Source organism: Chrysemys picta, chromosome 7, assembly GCF_011386835.1.
Source record: "Chrysemys picta bellii isolate R12L10 chromosome 7, ASM1138683v2, whole genome shotgun sequence".
Taxonomy (NCBI): Eukaryota; Metazoa; Chordata; order Testudines; family Emydidae; genus Chrysemys; species Chrysemys picta.
The window spans coordinates 69,034,427-69,047,874 of NC_088797.1; the positions used below are offsets into that span (position 1 = coordinate 69,034,427).

Genomic DNA, 13,448 nt, shown 5'->3' on the forward strand with positions numbered 1-13,448 from the left:
GACCTTGGGCAAGTCACCTTTTTGAGAATAAATACACTGCATATTGTGAGGTACTCAGATAGTACTGTAATAGGTGTCCTATATAAGTACTTAAGATAAAACTAGAGTGGAGAAAACACTAGAAAATGTACTATAAGGATGACCTAACAGGGCTTTTCCATCTCTAACTTCCATAGGCCGTGGTGTTTCAGAAGTTCACACAAGTCCATCACAATGGCACTGGCTTTATTATAATCCTTTAACCATTTTATATATAAGCACTTCTTGGGCAGCAAAGGGCTTGTCTACATGAACATTTAGTTTGACACAAGCTATGGTGCAAATCTAATGGGCACTAGCCAGCTGTGGACTAATTGTCCATGTGGACCCTGCTGATGCTTTGATCTACTCTGATTTCAAAGAGGTCTAGATCAAAGCACATTAACAAACTGTGAAAGCAAGTCAGCAGGGTCCACCAGACAGTGAGCCTGTAGCAGGCTCGTGCAGGGGTAGATTCACACCCCAGCTTGCCACAAAGTAATTGTTCATGTAGACAAGCCCTAAGACTCTTATCACAGTAAAAAATCACCTTAGGTCTTCAGTTGTGTGCTGAAATATAGGTGCGTTGCTCAGGATATACAAATGAATGATATGGCCAAGGGGATATTGCTTGACTTTGGTCTATCTGATTATATGCAACCTTAACCTTGCATTAATACTGTTGTATATACTGTGATAGACCCAGGCCAGTTGGGTACAGCAGAATAGCAGAAGGCAGATATACTGGCCACTGGATTAACAGTTTTCTGTTCCCTGACTGACCAGAGCAGGGGCTGCTCCAGACTAATGAGAACATCTGACTCCAATTAACCTGCAAAGAGTCAGGTGAGGCCATTAAGCTAATGTGACCACCTGACTCTAATTAAGGCCCCGCTGATACTATAAAAAGGGCTCACTCCAGTCAGGCAGGGGAGAGCCAGGGAATCAGAGGAGAGGAAGTGTGGCTGAAAGACTGGTTAATGAAGACACCCTCAAGTTATTGATAAGGGAGCCCTAAGGTAAGGGTGAAGAAGGGAGAAGCAGGAGAGCTGTGGGGAAGTGGCCCAGGGAAATGTAGTAACTCTGGCAGTGAAAGGTTGGCTGCCAACAGCTGCTACCATTAGGGTCCCTGGGCTGGAACCCGGAGTAGAGGGTGGCCCGGGTTCCCCCCAACCCACCACTACAGGAACACCTCCTGGGAGGGGAAGTCAAGCCCCTGTCAGGATAGGAGGCTAAACTGTTCTAAAACAAGCCCTAGGGACAACAGAGACTGTGGGAATTCTCTCACCAACCTCCTTGCTGGCTTATGATGAAAAGGGCTCAGTAGACTGTTACCCTGGCCCTAGAGAGAGAAGGGCTACGGGGAGGGTCACAGAGAGCCACTGAGGCTAGCAGATACTGTCTAGAAGCGCAGGACCCACGGTGACAAGGTCAGAGCTCTGCCACAATACATAGACAGGACACTATACATGCATAAAAATATCTCTATCTTCTTATGCTTCTCAATATCTTTCAGCGCCTAATCCCTGGCCCGGATACAGCTCCTTTGCACTGCTCTGCCTCCTTGGGGTTTCACCTGTTGTAGGGTAGAACTGAAGAGCTACCACCTCTCCACGTGGCACTCAGGTACATGGAGGGAGATACATAAAACTCTTCCCCAGCTATGTTCTTCCAGAGCTGAGGTTTCTATTGATTAATCATTGATTTTGGTTTTATGTATACCAGCCTCTGAAAGCTAAATTTCAACCTAAAGATTTTGGCCAAACAAAAGAAAAGGCTATCATTTTTGCTCCTGATGTCTCTGTTTCTCAGAACTACATTTGGAGTGGAGCAAGGGTTGTTTGCTGCAGAAGAAGCATAGTAAGCACTATCTAGTTTTTGAGGGGGCTGGTTCACAGGAATGGGTTTTTGAATATGAAAAAACATCTATAAAGATGTATAAATGCATGCCCACTACTGGAAAAGCACCATCTCACATGAGAGCTTACAACAGTGCATGTCCCTTGTTCATTAGGGCTTTTGAAAGGACTTTCCATATCTTCTGCAAGACGTTTTGTCTCATGTCAGTTTGGCTGACACAAATATTACTTACACTAAAATCCTTAATGTAAGATGCTCTATAAAGAGGTTGTTTCATTTAATAACATTCATTGCATTAGTTCCCCCTGAAGTAATCACTTTGATGAGAACACACTCTGGGTTCCTTTATTTGATCTGGGAATAAAATTATCATGTCTTTACATTAGTATCTCCTTTTTATTTATTTTTTTCTAGGAATAAATAAACATGAAGCTGTCATTGCAGAGCAGGCGCTGCCTCTCGGCTGTTATACACCTTTTGATTTTCACGTTGAGAGAATTTTTCTACACAATGATCCCTTTTAAGTGTGTTAGAAGCACTGTGTTTTCTTGCTTTTCACTTTTTTCCCATGTAGATAAATGGGTAGCAACAGACAGAGAGGCTCCTACTGTCCCAGTAAAGGTGTCTTCTTATCGAGTTTCCAATCTTTCCTGTAGAACTGGTCGAATTATTCATTGTGAAGAAATTACTCGATCATTGGTATTATGGTAGCAACCAAAGCCACCAGTTGGGTTTTGGGCCCCTTTGTACTCCTCAAACATACTTAGGCCCCAATCCAGAAAAGTCATGCTTAACTTTACTCACTCTGAGAAGTCTCATGGACTTCAGTGGGGCTACAGGATAAGCACAGGTCTCAGTCTTCACAGGACTGGGCCCTTGGATTGTGGGATCTCCAAGACAGAGGGAGGGAGTTTAGCTTTTGAACTGAGATGTTTCTATGATAACTTGGACACTGCAGCACTGAATAAGGAAGAAATGTTGGTGAATGATGCTTTATGGCCTGCAGGCAATGATGACAAGAAGAGATGTCCTCCCACAGTGGCTTTGTGGGCTAACAGAGCACAATTGTCCTCTCAGCAAGAGGCCACACACAACCATGTAGGGGGGCATGGATCAGCGATCACATCATGCTCCCCGTCAGTACCCAGCCCAAGCTGGGGATGCCAATGATCCAACCAGAGGACCAAATTTGATGATGAATCCTGGTCACATGCAACCTGAGGCATGTTGCACATCTGCTAAGAAGATCTTGTTATAACTTTTGTTATTGGGGAAGGAATGTTTGCTTGAAAATAGTACTAATAACTTGTATTAATATAACATATTTCAGCTGGAGGATTGACCCCGAAACACTTCCTGCCAGATTTTGACACTCTTCTGGCTGCTTTGCATAGGGGATCAGTGGAAGTCATAGAGCTACCACAGATGTTCCGGTGCCAGCATCTCCAGCCTTTATCACAGGAGCATGATTGGGGGTCACATCTAGGGCATCTTTAGATGCTGGTGATCCTGGCCTGGAGCACGGTAGCCTTTTGACAGTGCACACTCAAACTGCACAAGTCTTCAGGCCAGGCAATGAAGAATAATACTATACCTAGTAGAAACTGTAGGAGAAATGTCTCTACCATAGGCAGAATATAGTTACTCACATCAGTATTAATTGAGGATACCACAGACAGGCTGACTGGAGATTTCATAAGAATGGCTATACTGGGTCAGATCAATGGTCCATCTAGCCCAGTATCCTGTCTTACAGCAGTGGCTAATGTCAGGTGCTTCAGAGGGAATGAATGCAACAGGCAATCATTAAGTGATCAATCCCCTGCTGTCCAAACCCAGCTTCTGGCAAACAGAGGCTAGTGACACTCTGAGCGTGGTGTTGCATCCCTGACTATCCTGGCTAATAACCATTTACCATGAACTGATCTAGTTCTTTTTTAACCCAGTTATAGTTTTGGCCTTCACAACATCCCCTGGCAATGAGTTCCATGGGCTGACTCTGCATTGTGTAGAGAAGCACTTCCTTGTGTTTGTTTTAAAACTGAAGCCTATTACTCTCATTGGGTGACCCCTGGTTCTTGTGCTATGTTAAGGAGTAAATAACGCTTCCATATTTACTTTCTCCACACTAGTCAAGATTTTATAGACCTCTATCATACCTCTCCGAGTTATCTCTTTTCCAAGCTGAAAAGTCTGTGTCTTTTTAATCTCTTCTCATACAGAAATTGTTCCATTCCCTTAATCATTTTTGTTGCCCTTCTCTGTACCTTTTCCAATTCTAGCAGATCTTTTTTGAAAGGGGGCGAGCAGATCTGCACACAGTATTCAAGATGTGGGCATACCATGGATTTATATAGAGGCAATGATATTTTCTGTCTTATTATTTATCCCCTTCCTAATGGTTCCCAACATTGTTTGCTTTTTTTACTGCCCTGCACAGTGAGCAGATGTTTTCAGAGAACTCTGAAGATCTCTTTCTTGAGTGGTAGCAGCTAATTTAGACCCCATCATTTTGTATGTATAGTTAGAATTATGTTTTCCAATGTGCATTACTTTGCATTTATCAACATTGAATTTCATCTGCCATTTTGCTGCCCAGTCATCCAGTTTTGTGAGATCCCCTTGTAGCTTTTCTCAGTCTGCTTTGGACTTAACTATCTTGAGTAGTTTTGTATAATCTTCAAATTTTGCCACCTCACTGTTTATCCCTTTTTCCAGATCATTTATGAATATGTTGAACAGCACTGGTCCCAGTACAGACCCCTGGGGTACACCACTATTTACCTCTTTCCATTTTGAAAACTGACCATTTATTTCTACTCTTTGTTTCCTATCTTGTAACCAGTTACTGATCCATGAGAGGACCTTCCCTCTTATCCCATGATTGCTTAGTTTGCTTAAGAGCCTTTGGTGAGGGACCTTGTCAAAGGCGTTCTGAAAGTCTAAGTACAGTATATCCACTGGATCACCCTTGTCCAGGTGTTTGATGACCCCCTCTACGAATTCTGATAGATTGGTGAGCCATGATTTCAAAAGTCATGTTGACTCTTCCCTAACAAATCGTGTTCATCTATGTGTCTGATAATTTTTTTCTTTACTATAGTTTCAACCAGTTTCCCTGGTATTGAAGTTAGCCTTACCGGCCTGTATTTGCCGGGATCACCTCTGGAGCCTTTTTAAAAAATTGGTGTCACATTAGCTATTCTCCAATCATCTTGTATAGAATCTGATTTAAGTGATAGGTTACATACCACAGTTAGTAGTTCTGCAGTTTCTTGTTTGAGCTCCTTCAGAACTCCTGGGTGAATACCATCTGGTCCTGGTGACTTCCTACTGTTTAATTCATCAGTTTGTTCCAATTTGCTCCTCTAATGACACTTCAATCTGGGAAAGTTCCTCAGATTTGTCACCTAAAAAGAATGGCTCAGGTGTGGAAATCTCCCTCCCATCCTCTGCAGTGAAGACTGATGCAAAGAATTCATTTAGTTTCTCCACCTTATCTTCCTTAAGTGCTTCTTTAGCACCTTGATCATCCAGTGGCTCCACTGATTGATTAGCTGGCTTCCTGCTTCTGATGTAACATTTTTTGCTGTTAGTTTTTGAGTCTTTGGCTAGTTGCTCTTCAAATTCTTTTTTGGCCTGCCTGATTTTACTTTTATACTTGACTTGCCAGAGAGTATGTTCCTTTCTACTTTCCTCAGTAGGGTTTAACTTCCAAATTTTGAAGGATGCTTTTTTGCCTCTGATCGCTTCTTTTATTTTGTTGTTTAGCCATGATGGCACTCTTTTGATCCTCTTACTATGTGTTTTAATTTGGTGTATACGGTAAATTTGAGCCTCTATTACAGTGTTTTTTAAAAGTTTCCATGCAGCTTGCAGGCATTTCACTTTTGGGAGTGTACCTTTTAATTTCTGTTTAATTAGGAATGCAGGGGCAAGATTAGAAAGGCAAAGGCCCAAAATGAGCTCAAACTAGCTACAGGAATAAAAGGAAACAAGAAGACTTTTTATCAATACATTAGAAGCAAGAGGAAGACCAAAGATAGGGTAGGCCCACTGCTTAGTGAAGAGGGAGAAACAGTAACAGGAAACTTGGAAATGGCAGAGATGCTTAATGACTTCTTTGTTTCGGTCTTCACCGAGAAGTCTGAAGCAATGCCTAACATAGTGAATGCTAATGGGAAGGGGGTAGGTTTAGCGGATAAAATAAAAAAAGAACAAGTTAAAAATCACTTAGAAAAGTTAGATGCCTGCAAGTCACCCGGGCCTGATGAAATGCATCCTAGAATACTCAAGGAGCTAATAGAGGAGGTATCTGAGCCTCTAGCTATTATCTTTGGAAAGTCATGGGAGACGGGAGAGATTCCAGAAGACTGGAAAAGGGCAAATATAGTGCCCATCTATAAAAAGGGAAATAAAAACAACCCAGGTAACTACAGACCAGTTAGTTTAACTTCTGTGCCAGGGAAGATAATGGAGCAAGTAATTAAGGAAATCATCTGCAAACACTTGGAAGGTGGTAAGGTGATAGGGAACAGCCAGCATGGATTTGTGAAGAACAAATCATGTCAAACCAATCTGATAGCTTTCTTTGATAGAATAACGAGCCTTGTGGATAAGGGTGAAGCGGTGGATGTGGTATACCTAGACTTTAGTAAGGCATTTGATACGGTCTCGCATGATATTCTTATCGATAAACTAGGCAAATACAAATTAGATGGGGCTACTATAAGGTGGGTGCATAACTGGCTGGATAACCGTACTCAGAGAGTTGTTATTAATGGTTCCCAATCCTGCTGGAAAGGCGTAACGAGTGGGGTTCCGCAGGGGTCTGTTTTGGGACCGGCTCTGTTCAATATCTTCATCAACGACTTAGATATTGGCATAGAAAGTACGCTTATTAAGTTTGCGGATGATACCAAACTGGGAGGGATTGCAACTACTTTGGAGGACAGGGTCATAATTCAAAATGATCTGGACAAATTGGAGAAATGGTCTGAGTTAAACAGGATGAAGTTTAACAAAGACAAATGCAAAGTGCTCCACTTAGGAAGGAAAAATCAAATTCACACATACAGAATGGGAAAAGACTGTCTAGGAAGGAGTACGGCAGAAAGGGATCTAGGGGTTATAGTGGACCACAAGCTAAATATGAGTCAACAGTGTGATGCTGTTGCAAAAAAAGCAAACATGATTCTGGGATGCATTAACAGGTGTGTTGTGAGCAAGACACGAGAAGTCATTCTTCCGCTCTACTCTGCTCTGGTTAGGCCTCAGCTGGAGTATTGTGTCCAGTTCTGGGCGCCGCATTTTAAAAAAGATGTGGAGAAATTGGAAAGGGTCCAAAGAAGAGCAACAAGAATGATTAAAGGTCTTGAGAACATGACCTATGAAGGAAGGCTGAAAGAACTGGGTTTGTTTAGTTTGGAGAAGAGAAGACTGAGAGGGGACATGATAGCAGTTTACAGGTATCTAAAAGGGTGTCATGAGGAGGAGGGAGAGAACTTGTTCACCTTAGCCTCTAAGGATAGAACCAGAAACAATGGGTTTAAACTGCAGCAAGGGAGGTCTAGGTTGGACATTAGGAAAAAGTTCCTAACTGTCAGGGTGGTTAAACACTGGAATAAATTGCCTAGGGAGGTTGTGGAATCTCCGTCTCTGGAGATATTTAAGAGTAGGTTAGATAAATGTCTATCAGGGATGGTCTAGACAGTATTTGGTCCTGCCATGCGGGCAGGGGACTGGACTCGATGACCTCTCAAGGTCCCTTCCAGTCCTATAATCTATGATTCTATGATTCTATGATTAGCTTCCTCATTTTTGTGTAGTTCTTCTTTCTGAAGTTAAATGCTACTGTGGTGGGCTTTTTGGTGTGCCCCCCCCCCCCAAGGATATTAAATTTAATTATATTATGGTCGCTATTACCAAGTGGTCCAGCTATCTTCACCCCTTGGACCAGATCCTGTGCTCCATTAAGGACTAAATCAAGAATTGCCTCTCCTCTTGTGGGTTCCAGGATTAGCTGCTCCAAGAAGCAGTCATTTATGGGGTCAAGAAATTTTTTCTATGCATCCCATCCTGAGGTTTGACATGTACCCAATTTCAACGTAACATTATACCCAAAGGCTAATAAGTGGCATATTGCTACTGTCTTCCTGTGATCATGGAATTAAAAGGCATGGGTTGGTTTTCACATAACATTTAAAATCTCTTGATGTTCTGTAGAGCCAGACATACACTCCAGTAGGAAACATAAACCCCATGGGCTCACTTATTACAAAAAAGAGGCTATAAAGTTGTCAGATATAAACATTGCAGACTTTAATTCTTTGGGAACATCAGTAAGAAAAACTGGCCTGCATGTTTCCTGAAAGACCAAACTGTGGACAATCTAAATCATCATGAGGGTGACAGGAAAACTTATTTAAATGAAACTTAATTATTTCCTGCTCTCCATCTTGTTTTGAAGATATCTAGGTACTTTTGCCAAGTATGTTGCTATGGTTTGGAGGCTCAGAGGATTAGAACTGGAGATATGAAGCCTTTGTGACACCTAAAGCACCATTTCTAATCCAGACTAGGTAGGTGTTGTTCTGTTGGTCTTTACTGTCTGATAGCTATTAGAGACCTCTGTGAGACGAGTTGATTATATCAGTACAGTTTGTGTTAGACTGGTGTCACACCACAAGAAATTGCCATTACACTTAGCATTCTTATTGGACAGCATCTGCAAAAAACGCCAAAGATTTATAGAGGACAGAAACCTTGTCACCCTAGGATGGGCTCCCTCCAGATTGGGTTTGAAACACACTAGGAGAGTATGAGCTGTTTGCTTCATTTTATCCAATTGTCTTCAGCACAAAAGCCAATGTGCTCTCTTGTTCAGATCACATCTGAGTGGCCCTCCCAGCAGTGGGAAGGATGTGAGTGTACAGAGCTGGGGCAAAAGTAGATACCACTTCTCCCAGAAAGGATGGAAATGCTGCTGTTGTCCTATGTGGCCAGGCAAAGGGGCATACAGAGAAGTGTGTCAGGTTTTTCCTTAAGCACTGTAGCTGTTAATCTGATACTGTTCAAGCACATTAAATTCACTCACAATTATACAGAGGCAAAAATGGTGGTAGCGACGAGGGGCTAACTATGAGTGAAGTGCAAGGAACTTCCATTGAAACTAACAAGGTTAAAAGTAAGAGGGACCATAGATCAGCTTTCATTTGTAATAAGGAGTCTTGTAATGAACATTTAATAACAGTCAATTATCTTCATGATCAGGGTCATTATTAATGGGACAAGGTCAAGTTTGTTTGTTTTTGTTTAGACAGATTTTGTCTTCAAGTTTATACTTCCATTCCATTGATATAACTTAGAAATGTTCTTTCTCTATTTAAAAAAAAAATAATTGACAAACATTAGGGTTCTTACCCAGTGTGTTTCTTGTGGCTTTGGGGCTGACTTTTTTGTCTGTGCCAATTTACTATGAAAGCTTAGGAAGCTTGCTGCTAGTTCACGCCTCTCTCTATCACTAGGTGGCATTGCAGGGTAATTTTGCTTTGAATTAGTAAAAAATGTAACCCTTTTTTAATGGCTCAAATATAATGCAAATATAACAAATGGTTCTTGGGGTTTTGTAAACGTAAACTCCCTTTATCTACTTAAATTTTATCTGTCTTAAATAAAAATGAACTCGAGAGTATATCCTGCGCACTTTGAGAGTGAAAGAAACATAACAGGAGCTGAGGAAAAGGACATGAGAGGACAATTCAGCAATCAGAGTCACCAGCTGAATTTCCTTACTATTTACTTTCAAAGGGCAAGAAACAGCCAGGACTTAGGACTGAGAAGCTCTGTGAAACATTCAGGGAGCAGAAGATTTTAGACACAAGCAAACCTGGTATTGTAAAGGGAATTGACTGAAATCTTAAGAACCTGGAACTGGGACCACTGGGGCTGTATTATTTGAGAATTACCATTATAACTGTATCAGTTTATTAAGCTATACCAAGATAAGCACTTTTAAACCAGTTTAATTGCACCTACACTGGAGATTGTATTCAGGGCCGGCTCTGGCTTTCTTGCCACCCGAGGCAAAAAAGCCTCCCACCGCCCCACCCCCACCCCCAGTGGGGAGCGCGGCAGGGGAGAGCAGCGAGCCCAGCTGGAGCAACCGGCCGGAGCGCCGGGGGGAGGGCGGTGAGCCCGGCCGGGTCCCCGCTCTCCCCGGGTGAGCACCGCCCCCCTCCAGGTGCCGCCCCAAGCACATGCTTGGAGGGCTGGTGCCTGGAGCCGGCCCTGATTGTATTGCTTTGATTATAATGATTTGAAACTGATATATTTACAGTGGTACAAAAACTAGGTGGAATCCTGGCCCCATAGAAGTCCATGGCAAAACTTCTGTTGACTTCATTGAAGCCAGGATTTGTGTGTAGACCAGCCCCTAAATTAACAGGAGTGAAACAGAGCCTATTGTCTATAGTATGTCACATTTAATAGCTGAATATGAATTAACTGATCAATTGTGCATTGCCCCTTGTATTCTCTTTACCAAAGGTGCATCAGCATGGGAAATGCCTTGTCTTCACAAAGCATGAAACTTTTAATGGCAGGGAAGAATCAATCCATAAACCCGCTTCCCCCCCAAAAATGAAATCCATAGTTTTCTTAGGTTTGTCCTAAGAACAAGTTTTTGTACTGGCATTGTTCCTTAGGGGTGTGACTTTTATCACCAGTATACTTATACCAGTACAACCACTAGAGTGGAAGCAGTTAGAGAGAGAGAAAGATGCCTTAGATCTGTACATAGCTTATTCCCCTTCCCATATGAGAATAAGCTATACTGCTATAGGCACGTTTATACATCCAAACTGGTATAGTTAAAACAGTACAACTTTTCTGTATAGACAAGGCCTTTAGAAAAATACCTTTCTGTCCTTCCCACTGGATAGTTGCATCCTAAGCAAAAGAATGAGTTACAGTAAGGTGTGTGCAAATGAAGGAAATGAGAGAAGTCAATTGGTAGGTACATTTTATCTTATCCATGATGGCTGTGATTTTGTTGTCGTTTATAAAAAGTAACCTCACCACCGCTCCCAACCCCCACACACATGCTCCTAGAAATCAAGTTAAGGAAGAGCAGAACTCCCATTCCCACCTTCCTGTGTTTTCTCTGTCATCCAGAGTGAGACATATCTCCTGGAGATTGATAGATGCGTTCAGATCAGTTTACACATGAAAGGGTAATTGATCCCTGGACATTCCACAGACTGCCGTTCACAGTGTATGTTGTGCAATTTCAGAAGTAAATCAGAATTACGAGTTATATCTCGGGGGGCGGGGGGAATAGAGAAGGGGGAAAAAAGGAACTTGTCTCCTCCTTTCAGGCTCAGAAAACATGTTGTGTTAGAAAAGGTGTTAACTGCTGACACGTTTTAACTGACATGGTGATAAATATGACTTAGTATCAATGTTTTCTCCATTGAGTACACTTCCATCTCCAAAAGCCTGAAGAGATTCCCACTCGTCTCTGTAGGATTTGGCTTGGGCTCCTTAACAGGGATGAGTTGTGCCAGTACTACTAAATGGCCTCTGGGATTGATACTGCTACTGCCACAGAGGTATTTATTTGTGTAATAACTAGTTGGCTGGTGTGGCAATGAGGAGCCAGAAGCAGCAAGATTCAGCATCATCCATTCTTTGTCATAGATCTCTTGCAAAGAAGAGGGAGTTGCAAAGGAAAGCTCCCATAATGATGATAACTGCAAATTTTGGATGAGCCTTTACCACCAAACATTTCCTCCCAAACAGGGCCGGCTCCAGGCACCCGCTTAACAAGCAGGTGCTTGGGGCGGCCAAGGGAGAGGGGTGGCACCTGCGGCAATTCGGGGGCGGCAGGTCCCTCACTCCCTCTAGGAGCGAAGGACCTGCCGCTGAACTGCCACCGCCGATCGCAGCTTTTTTGTTTGTTTGTTTGGGGTGGCAGAAATGCTGGAGCCAGCCCTGCTCCCAAACAATCCCCACCCCAATCTCTGTCCTCTTGAGAACCAGAATAAAGAATCCTTTTTAAAACTGTGAGCAAGTGCTAGCAGCAGCTGCTGGTGTCCTCAAAGTGGGCAGCTAAAACTGACATGTAGAAAATAGGGGCTAGAGCTAAATAATGGCTAGAGTACAGATCATACTGTATCTGACTCTAAACAGACCCAGCAAAACCTACCTATCCAAACTGAGAAGCCTTCACTGCTCTGCATGATACGGAACACTGCCAACTTTACCTAAAAGTTCTGAATGTAGCCAGCTGTTACACCAAGTTGTTGCCTGGATGGGTGTTTGCTCCTATTGCTGCATTGCAGCTTTTGATGAGCTATCCCTCCATCCTAGAAATGAATGAAACCAGGCAAAGTTTTCTACTTTCCCCAACAGTACCCAATGAAGTGAACGTTCTAGGAGGAGGATTATATGAGGATTAGCTCTGTTTCCAATTTCAGCTGTAGTGCAAAATATTACAAGTACTTTAGAAGCACCTCAGAGCCGTGAGTCCCATCATATCCAAATTATCACCTTGAACACCCAGTGCAATAGAAGGACACAATGGTAAATGCTCACATTTCAACAATAAAAAAAAATTAGGTTATTCTCCCTCCTTTGGCCAGAATCTAGCTACTAAAGTAACGTGAAACAGAAATAAAACTGAAGGGGCTTTAATACTGATAGGACATTTTCCCTTCGCATGCCCTCCTTTATCAGCACTCACAGACACTTGAACAGGGAGTGCTGCATCAGAGCATCAGCTGTTTTTCAAGTTTTTAATGATTCATTTCCTGTGTTCTTACTGGTAGTCCAACCACAGCCAGGACTCAGATAATAAGTGGCTTTGCACCTATGCCAGCTTGGGTTTAACTCTTCTTTCTACACGCTAAACAGCTCAGAGCTGTGATTATTCCCTTGCTGGCACATCTCTTCAGAATATTCTGATTTGAAGCCAACAAAATAAAAAAGAAGTTGGACAGGGATATGAGGCAGGTAATTCTGCTGCTATTGCAAGTGCTGGACACTTAGACCTATCATCTTCTAATGCTTTTCTACAGCTGCTGGTTGCCTGTTCAGAATGAAACAAATACACTGTGGGGGGAAGGAGAAGGTTGAGTTTCTCCTGCTAAAATAGATGTTGTCCAACATCCATATACCATCTGGTGCCCTTAACCAAAATGTCCTCTCTTCCTAGGTATTGCTTGCCTTGCTATTCATGAGTTGGTTGGTTGCTTCCTACCGCCTCAGAGGTGACTGCATTTCAGTGGTCCTGTATGTGTATTATAGCATTAGACCAAATTCTGAGCTCTACATTCACTTTTTCCTGAGCTCAAATTCTCATTGGAGTTGACCTGGTGAAGGGCTCAGCAAAAATGACAAAGGGCCTCAGGATCTGATCCACAATGTGCAAAGTGCTTTGGGATCCTAGAGCAAACTGAAATCCTTTTTACAATATGTTTCTCCCCTCCCAATTCAATCCTATGTGCAAAATCATTGGCTCCGGAGTATCCAGTCAAAGAGAAAGCCCTGTACAGTATATTGGACAACAG

At 42.6% G+C, this 13,448-nt stretch overlaps 1 long non-coding RNA gene across 2 annotated transcripts in view; it reads left to right on the plus strand.

Moving 5' to 3' along the window:
- Nucleotides 1-715: 715 nt before the first annotated feature.
- LOC135972887 (uncharacterized) overlaps nt 716-13,448 on the plus strand; it is a 39,794-nt gene continuing 27,061 nt past the window's right edge. Inside the window, exons 1-3 of one of the 2 annotated variants that reach the window (XR_010589477.1) lie at nt 716-1,037; nt 1,535-1,644; nt 8,348-8,459. This is a non-coding gene — a long non-coding RNA (uncharacterized LOC135972887). The remainder of the gene's footprint in view (nt 1,038-1,534; nt 1,645-8,347; nt 8,460-13,448) is intronic. The other variant, XR_010589478.1, reaches the window with a different exon arrangement.